The following is an 8278-nucleotide window of genomic DNA, read 5'->3' on the forward strand; positions in this document are numbered from 1 at the left end:
TCTTTCTTTCTTTCTTTCTTTCTTTCTTTCTTTCTTTCTTTCTTTCTCTTTCTTTCTTTCTTTCTTTCTTTCTTTCTTTCTTTTCTTTCTTTTTCTTTCTTTCTCTCTCTCTTTCTTTCTTTCTTTCTTTCTTTCTTTCTTTCTTTCTTTCTTTCTTTCTTTCTTTCTTTACTTTCTCTCTCTCTCTCTCTTTCTTTCTTCCTTTTTTTTGAGACAGGGTCTCACTCTGTTGCCCAGGCTGGAGTGTAATGGTATGATTTCAGCTCACTGTCACCTCTGCCTCCTAGGTCCAAATGATTCTGATGCCTCAGCCTCCTGAATAGCTGGGACTACAGGTGCCCGCCACCATGCCCAGCTAATTTTGGTATTTTTAGTAGAGATGGGGTTTCGCCATCTTGGCCAGGCTGGTCTCAAACTCCTGACTTTAAGTGACTTGCCCACCTCGGCCTTCCAAAGTGCTGGGATTATAGGCATGAGCCACTGTGTACAGCCCTGTTTTAGGGTCTTTCAAAGGTTGCAATTGAAGTGAAGCAGTCAACCGAAAGCTCACTTGGGGCAGGACCCTCTTTCATGATAATACTCATGGCTGCAGGCAGCATTTGGTTCCTTATGGGCTGTTGTGCTGAGGGTTTCATTGCTTTGCTGACCGTTGGCTGGAGGACACTCTCAGTTCCTTGCCCTGTGGATCTCTCCAGCATCTTAGCTTGCTTTATCAAGGCATGTAGGCTGAGCAGGTGAGAGACAGGCTCTGCTAGCAAAATAGAAGTCACAGTCTCTCAGAGTCTAATCGCAGAATGCCATCCCATTCGTTTGCCATTTTCTATTTGTTAGAATCAAGTCATTGGGCCAAGCGCAGTGGCTCATGCCTGTAATCCCAGCACTTTGGGAAGGCAAAGCAAGAGGATCACCTGAGGTCAGGAGTTCGAGACCAGCTTGGCCAACATGGTGAAACACCGTCTCTACTAAAAACACAAAAATTAGCTGGAGTGGTGGCATGCGACTATAATTGCATCTACTCGGGAGGATGAGGCAGGAGAATTGCTTGAACACGGGAGTCGGAAGTTGCAGTGAGCCAAGATCGTGCCACTGCACTCCAGCCTGAGTGACAAGAGCGAGACTCTGTCTAAAAAAAAAAAAATTTTTTTTTTTTTTTTTAGAGATAGGGTCTCACTATGCTACCCAGGCTGGCCTTGAACTCCTGGACTCAAGCGATCCTCCTGCCTCGGTCTCTTAAAGTGCTGGGATTACAAATGTAAGCCAGTACGCCCTGCCAAGATTTGGTTTTTAACTTATGCGTTACCTCGTATACTTATTTTTTCATGGTTTGAACATGTAACATCTACTTTCTTAGCAATTTTGCAGTATGTAATGCATTGTTACCAGCTGCAGCCACCGTGATGTATGGTCGATCTCTTGGACTTATTCCTCCTGCCTATCAACAGAGATTTGTTGAAAGGATGAAGCTGCTTCTTCAGCCGTCCCTAAGGGGATCAGCAGCGAGGACACTGAGAGAGGAGCCGCCTGCGTTGGAAATCACTTCCCGTCCACACCTCCAAGCTCCTTCCAAGCGGGATTCAGCACCAGATGCCCCTGGACAGCTCTGGAAACCCAATCCTGCCGGAACCGTTCCTCGCCGATCCGAGTTTCCCGTCGGCGCCGCTTGGTGGCTGCGCCCGCCGCTCAGCGGGAGGAAACCCCTTTCCTGTGCCGGTAGAAGAGGTGGAGTCGCATATGAGTGGCAGGTTCCGCAGCCAATAGTATGGAAAGTTCTGCCAGTGGCTCTCGGGGAGGCCAATGGGCAGGGGCGTGGGCGGGGCGTGGGCCAGCCGCGCTGAGCGGGGCCTTTCCAGGCCGCGTCTGTGGGGTCGAGACTGCGCGGCGGTTGGGCGGGGAGCGGCGCCTGTCGGGGGACAAGGGTTCCCCGGGAGGTAGGTGCGGGCTGAGAGAGGACCCGGGGCGGCAGGGCGGGGCGGCCCTGGGCGGCCGGTGGTCTGGTGGATTCTACCCGCACGTTAGCCGAGGCCCGACTCCGGTATCCGGCAGCGGGAGGCACACAGAAGGCGCTCAATAAGTGCTGATTGAATGAATGAGCCCGCGCCCTCCGCATCCCGGCCCGAGCAGTCTACAGTTTGAGAGCGTGCAGGCCACCCTCACCTTCACTGTACAGCCTGAGGCATCCAGATGCCGGACAGGTCTTTATTGGGCGCCTACTGTGTGCCTGGGTGGCTCTGCGCTGGGTGCAGCTGGCCCAGAGCGAGACAGACAGCCTGGTCCCGCCCAGCTCACCGCCTGGGGGGGGCGGGACGACTTTAATCGACTTAAAATAATGTAATTCCTAGTTCCCTCTGTAGCACAAAATGAAAGAAAATAACACCAGGGAAGGGGGCGGGGAGGGCTGTGAGTGGAGACGTCTGAGCAGTGACCCGAAGACCTGAACGCAGGGAGGTAGCGGGGCCATGAGGCGCTTGGCGCTGATGGTGGGAGAGAAATCCCAGTTGGGGAAAACTCAAGGACCAGGGGAGGAGCTGAGATTCCACCTAAGAATGGTGACATTTTGGGGTCCAGGGTGAAACCGACTCCATTTTGGGCCATTGCATCAGGTAATGCGGCCCTTATCAGTGCCCACAGGCTTCCGTTCCTCGCTGTGTTCAGCCCCCGGTGTTTAGTATCTTCTGCACCAGGCCTTCCGGCGGGTACAGGGATATGGTTTAGGGCGGGAGTCAGCCACGGTCAGAGAGGGAGGCCCCCCCCTTTTTTTTTTTTTTTTGAGACGGAGTCTCACTCTGCAGCCCGGGCTGGAGTGCAATGGCGCGATCTCGGCTCACTGTAACCTCTGCCTCCTGGGTTGAAGTGATTCTCCTGCCTCAGCCTCCCGAGTAACTGGGATTACAGGCGCGTACCAGCATGCCCAACTAATTTTATTTTATTTTTTTTTTGAGAGAGTCTTACTTTGTCACCCAGGCTGGAGTGCAATGGCATGATCTTGGCTCACTGCAACCTCCACCTCCTGGGCTCAAGTGATTCTCCTGCCTAAGCCTCCCGAGTAGCTGGGATTACAGGTGCCCACCACCACACACAGCTAATTTTTGTATTTTTAGTAGAGACAGTGTTTCACTGTGTTGGACAGGCTGGTCTTGAACTCTCGACCTCAGGTGATCTGCCCACCTCAGCCTCCCAAAGTGCTGGGATTACAGGCATGAGCCACCACACCTGGCTGAGCGAGGCCCTTTTGAGGGGTCCTGGATGCAGTGAAGCAAGAGAGAAGAAGGAGGCATCGCTGGAAGGTCAGGAGAAAGAGAGCATGTTCCAGGTGGAGAGAGGAGAACCCATGCAGAGGTCCTGAGGCACGAGCGAGTTTGGCACAGAAAGGACCAGTGTGGGCCAAGGCGAGGCAGGAGCTTGTCGTGCAGAGCCTCAGCCTCAGGGTCCAGAGTTTAGACTTTATTTTGGGGCATGGGGAAGCCATGAACCACCACCATCCAATAGAACATTCTGCAGCGACAAGAGTGTTCCCTTTGCTGTCAAATACAGTAACCACAGAAGTCAAGTAGGCTTGTGTGACTACTGAGCACTTTAAATGTGGCCAGGGAGACTGAGGAGTGGAATTTTAGAGTTTATTTAGTTTTTTTATTTATTTTTTTGAGACGGAGTTTTGCTCTTGTCACCCAGGCTGGAGTGCAGTGGTGCCATCTTGGCTCACTGCAACCTCCGCCTCCTGGGTTCAAGCGATTCTCTTGCTTCAGCCTCCCGAGTAGCTGGGATTACAGGTGTCAGCCACCACACCCGGCTAATTTTTGTATTTTCAGTAGAGATGGGGTTTCACCACGTTGGCCAGGCTGGTCTTGAACTCCTGACCTCAGGTGATCCACCTGCCTCGGCCTCCCAAAGTGCTGGGATTGCAAGTGTGAGCCACCGTACCCCGCCTGGATTTTTTTTAGTTTTGATGAACTTTTTTTTTTTTTGAGACAGTGTATTAGTCAGGGTTCTCTAGAGGGACACAACTAATGGAATAGTTACATATATAAAGGGGAGTTTATTAAGTATTAACTCACATGATTACAAGGTCCCACAGTTGTCTGTAGATTGAGAAGCAAAGAAAACCAGTATGAGTTCCAAAACTGAAGAACTGGCCTGGTGCGGTGGCTAGCGCCTATAATCCTAACACTTTGGGAGGCCGAGGCAGGCAGATCGCGAGGTCAGGAGTTCGAGACTAGCCTGGCCAACACGATGAAACCTCGTCTCTACTAAAAATACAAAAAAATTAGCTGGGAGTGGTGGCGCATGTCTGTAATCCCAGCTACTAGGGAGGCTGAGGCAGGAGAATCGCTTGAACCCAGGAGGTGGAGGTTGCAGTGAGCAGAGATTGCACCATTGCACTTCAGCCTGGCAACAGAGCGAGACTCTGTCTAAAAAAAAAGCTGCCTGGGCGCAGTGGCTCACGCCTGTAATTGCAGCACTTTGGGAGGCCGAGACGGGCGGATCACGAGGTCAGGAGATCGAGATCATCCTGACTAACCTGGTGAAACCCCGTCTCTACTAAAAAATACAAAAAGCTAGCCAGGTGAGGTGGCGGGTGCCTGTAGTCCCAGCTACTCGGGACGCTGAGGCAGGAGAATGCGGGAGGCGGAGCTTGCAGTGAGCTGAGATCCGGCCACTGCACTCCAGCCTGGGCAACAGAGTGAGACTCTGTCTCAAAAAAAAAAAAAAAAGAGGCCGGACGCGGTGGCTCACGCCTGTAATCCCAGCACTTTGGAAGGCCGAGGCAGGCAGATCACCTGAGGTCAGGAGTTTGAGACCAGCCTGGCCAACATGGCGAAACCCTGTCTCTACTAAAAATACAAAAATCAACTGGGTGTGGTGGCAAGCGCCTATAATCCCAGCTACCTGGGAGGCTGAGGCGAGAGAATCGCTTGAACCTGGAAGGTGGTGGTTACAGTGAGCCAAGATCATGCCACTGCACTCCAGCCTGGGTGGCAGAGCGAGACTCCGTCTCAAAAAAAAAAAAGCTAATGCAATGCCCCTGCTGTTCACAGTTGCTGGACTAAGACATGAGCCTCCAACTGCGTGGTTGGGCTCGGTAGCACATCGTGGGGTTTGGCCCTGCGGTGACCAGAGCAACCCAAGCCGCCACCATGGTGAAATTGCTAGTGGCCAAAATCCTTTGCATGGTGGGCGTGTTCTTCTTCATGCTGCTTGGCTCCCTGCTCCCCGTGAAGATCATCGAGACAGATTTTGAGAAGGCGCATCGCTCCAAAAAGATCCTGTCTCTCTGCAACGCCTTTGGAGGAGGGGTGTTTCTGGCCACGTGCTTCAATGCTCTGCTGCCTGCTGTGAGGGAAAAGGTAAGGGCTCCCTGGGTGCTAGCAGCAGCCCTTGGCACCTTATGGCCAAGGGACTCTGATGCATTTTCAACACTGATACCAAGTTCATTGGAGGCCTTGATGCTGTGAGGGTGACGGAAAGTAGGAAGTGAATTTGCTGTGTGATTGTGAGCTGGTTGCTTTCCGTCTGTGTGCTCTCCCAGCTAAACAAGGGGCTTGGACTAGACCTGGGATTCCCAACAGGTGGACTCGTCAGTTGTCACCTGATAATCAGACCAGACCACCCACCCAGGTAGCACACACTCTGTCCTGAAGCTGGAAAGCATGGCCTCTCTTCGGTTCCTGTATCAGTCAGCTACTGCTGCGTAACAAATTATAGCAAACTTAGCATCTTAATACTACCCACGTTTATCATCTCACAGTTTCTGTGAGTCAGGGATCTGGGCACTGCTTCAGGATCTCACAAGGCAGCAGTCAAAATGTCTCCTGGGCTATGGTCTCATCTCAACGTTCAACTGGGGATGGGTCAGCCTCTAAACTCACGTGGTTGTAAGCCAGGTTCAGTTCCTCATTGGTTGTCAGACCGAAGATGTCTGTTTGTCAGTGTCTGTTGGCTGGGGGCAGCCCTCAGAGCCTGGCCATGTGGGCCCCCCCGGCATGGCCAGTTCCTTCATCAGCAAATGGAGAAGATGGCCATGCCTCCGTGTAAGACAGAGGGCACAGTCCTATGTCATACAGAGATGGCAACGTATCCCCCTCTGCCCCAGTGTCCTTCCGGTTAGAAGCAAGTTCAAGTCCCTCCCACACTCAAGTGGCCAGGACCTCACAGGGTATGTCTGTCAGGAGGCAGGGGCTTCTGGGGCCATCTTGGAGTCTTTCCACCCCAACTCCTGACAGCATCGTCCTCTGGTAACCTGTTCCTTGAGCTCCCCCATATCAGCAGCCCAGAGTATGGGTCCCCTGTCGGGCCACACTGTGGCCAGCCCTGGCCATGCTTGCTGGGTGACCCTGGGTGAGGGGCTTCCTCTCTCTGGGCCGGATGTGACGGTTGAGTTTGTGTTGGTTACTTGCTTGGTGGAGATGTGAGGACCCCCTGTCCTTCCTCCCAATGAAAGCACAGAAGCCCTAAGCTAACCACCCCGCCCCAGCCCTGCTTTTCCTCGTGCCTGGTGTCCAGAAAGGAGGAGAGGGGCTGTTATCTGGGATTAAATCATCTGAGCCTGTGTGGCAGGGTGGAGTTCCAGGGTGGCCCCCGAGCTTCCAGCCCCTGCTCCACACGCCCCATGCTGTTTCCTCCCCTCGAGTATGGGTGGGGCTGGGACTGCCGTGGGTGTCACTCTGCCATTATGTCAGAATCCCAGCCGAGGGGATTTTTTTGCAGCTGTGATGACCGACCCATATCAGTTAACACGGTTCATCCAAAGGGAGGGGGTGGGCCTGGCCTAATCAGGTGAGCCGCTCCCCTCCTGCTGGTCTTGGAGAAGCAAAAAGCCAGGGTGTGCCAGGAGAGGGGCATGAAGTGAGGATCCAAGGGCAGCCTCTCAGTGCCACAAGCCGTCCCCACCAACAGCCAGCGAGGACACAGGGGCCTCAGTCCACAGCCGCGAGGAGGTTGACTCTCCCAGCCTCCAGTGAGCTTGGAAGACGACCCTGGGCGTCAGTGAGATCTCAGCCCTGACGACACCCTGGTTCCAGCCCTGCGAGACCTGGAGCATAGAGCCCAGCTAGCCCACACCTGGATTTCTGCCATTCAGAGCCGAGACACCACATTCCTGCTGTTCTGCGTGGCCGAGTCTGCGTTCATTTGTTACGCAGCGTGTGGAGACTGACATCAGCACTGCGAGGATGGAGATCTTGGTTGTGTCTGATGTCTCCTGCGTCCCAGAGGCCACTGCCAGCCCCCCTTTTCTCCCAGAGTCATGGCGTCACCCCCGTCACCCTCTGACTGCAGGCCTGGGCGACTGCGGGGAGCTCGCTTTTCCCTCCCCCTCATCACAGTGGCCTTCTCACAGCACCCAAATCTTCCCCTGCCATTCCCCTGCCCTTGGGCTGGCCAGGTGGATGAGGTCCCTCCTCCTGAGCCCCCAGCAGGGCCAGGCTCTCAGTCACCCCTGCAAAATGGTGCCTGGTTCACAGCTCCTGTGCGTCTGCCTCATCTCTCCTGATCAGCGTCTGTCTCTTGGGAGTAGCTAGAGTTCCTGTGAGCTTGTCCCCAAGCGAGGCACGCACCAGCCGGCGGTCAGTGAGGGAGTTAAGTGGCTTCTCCGTGGAAACCCAGGCAGAGGTTCACCCAGCGTGATCTGCCCCGAGGAAACACTGGGTCATGTCTGGGGACATTGTGGTTGTCGGGACTGGGGATGCTTCTGGCCTGGAGTGGGTGGAGGCCAGAGACACTGCTCAGCAGCACCCTGCAGCGCCCAGGACGGCCCCATCACAGAGAACAATCCAGCCCCAAATGTCAACACCTTCCCCCTACCCAAGTTGTGAAAATAAAAAATGTTTCCGGACATTGCCAGGTGTGCACACGGGCAGAATCGCCCTGGTTGAGAACCACTGTGTACGTGTGTGTGTGCTTGTATGTGCACCTGCGTGTGCATGGGTGCGTGCGTGTGTGTGTGCTTGCATGTGCACCTGCGTGTGCGCCTCTGTGTGTGTGTGCATGGGTGCGTGCGTGTGTGTGCGTGCGCATGTGCGTTTGTGTGTGTGTGCGCGCATTTGTGCATGTGTGTGCATGGGTGCATGCGCGTGTGTGCGTGCGCATGTGCGTCTGTGTGCGTGTGCGTTTGTGCATGTGTGTGTGCGCGTGCGCATGTGCGTCTCTGTGTGCGTTTGTGCATGTGTGTGCGTGCGCATGTGCGTCTGTGTGCATGTGCATTTGTGCATGTGTGTGTGCGTGCGCATGTGCGTCTGTGTGTGCATTTGTGCGTGTGTGTGCGCGCATGTGCGTCTGTGTGTGT

At 54.2% G+C, this 8278-nt stretch overlaps 1 pseudogene across 1 annotated transcript; it reads left to right on the forward strand.

The window, feature by feature from the left end:
- The first annotated feature begins 1793 nt into the window (after positions 1–1793).
- LOC112618037 lies at positions 1794–7832 on the forward strand (annotated as a pseudogene). The gene is made up of 2 exons (XR_003118007.1): positions 1794–1928; positions 5034–7832. The product of XR_003118007.1 is annotated as a zinc transporter ZIP3 pseudogene (transcript).
- Positions 7833–8278: the final 446 nt, after the last annotated feature.

This window comes from Theropithecus gelada, unplaced genomic scaffold, assembly GCF_003255815.1.
Source record: "Theropithecus gelada isolate Dixy unplaced genomic scaffold, Tgel_1.0 HiC_scaffold_838, whole genome shotgun sequence".
Taxonomy (NCBI): domain Eukaryota; kingdom Metazoa; phylum Chordata; class Mammalia; order Primates; family Cercopithecidae; genus Theropithecus; species Theropithecus gelada.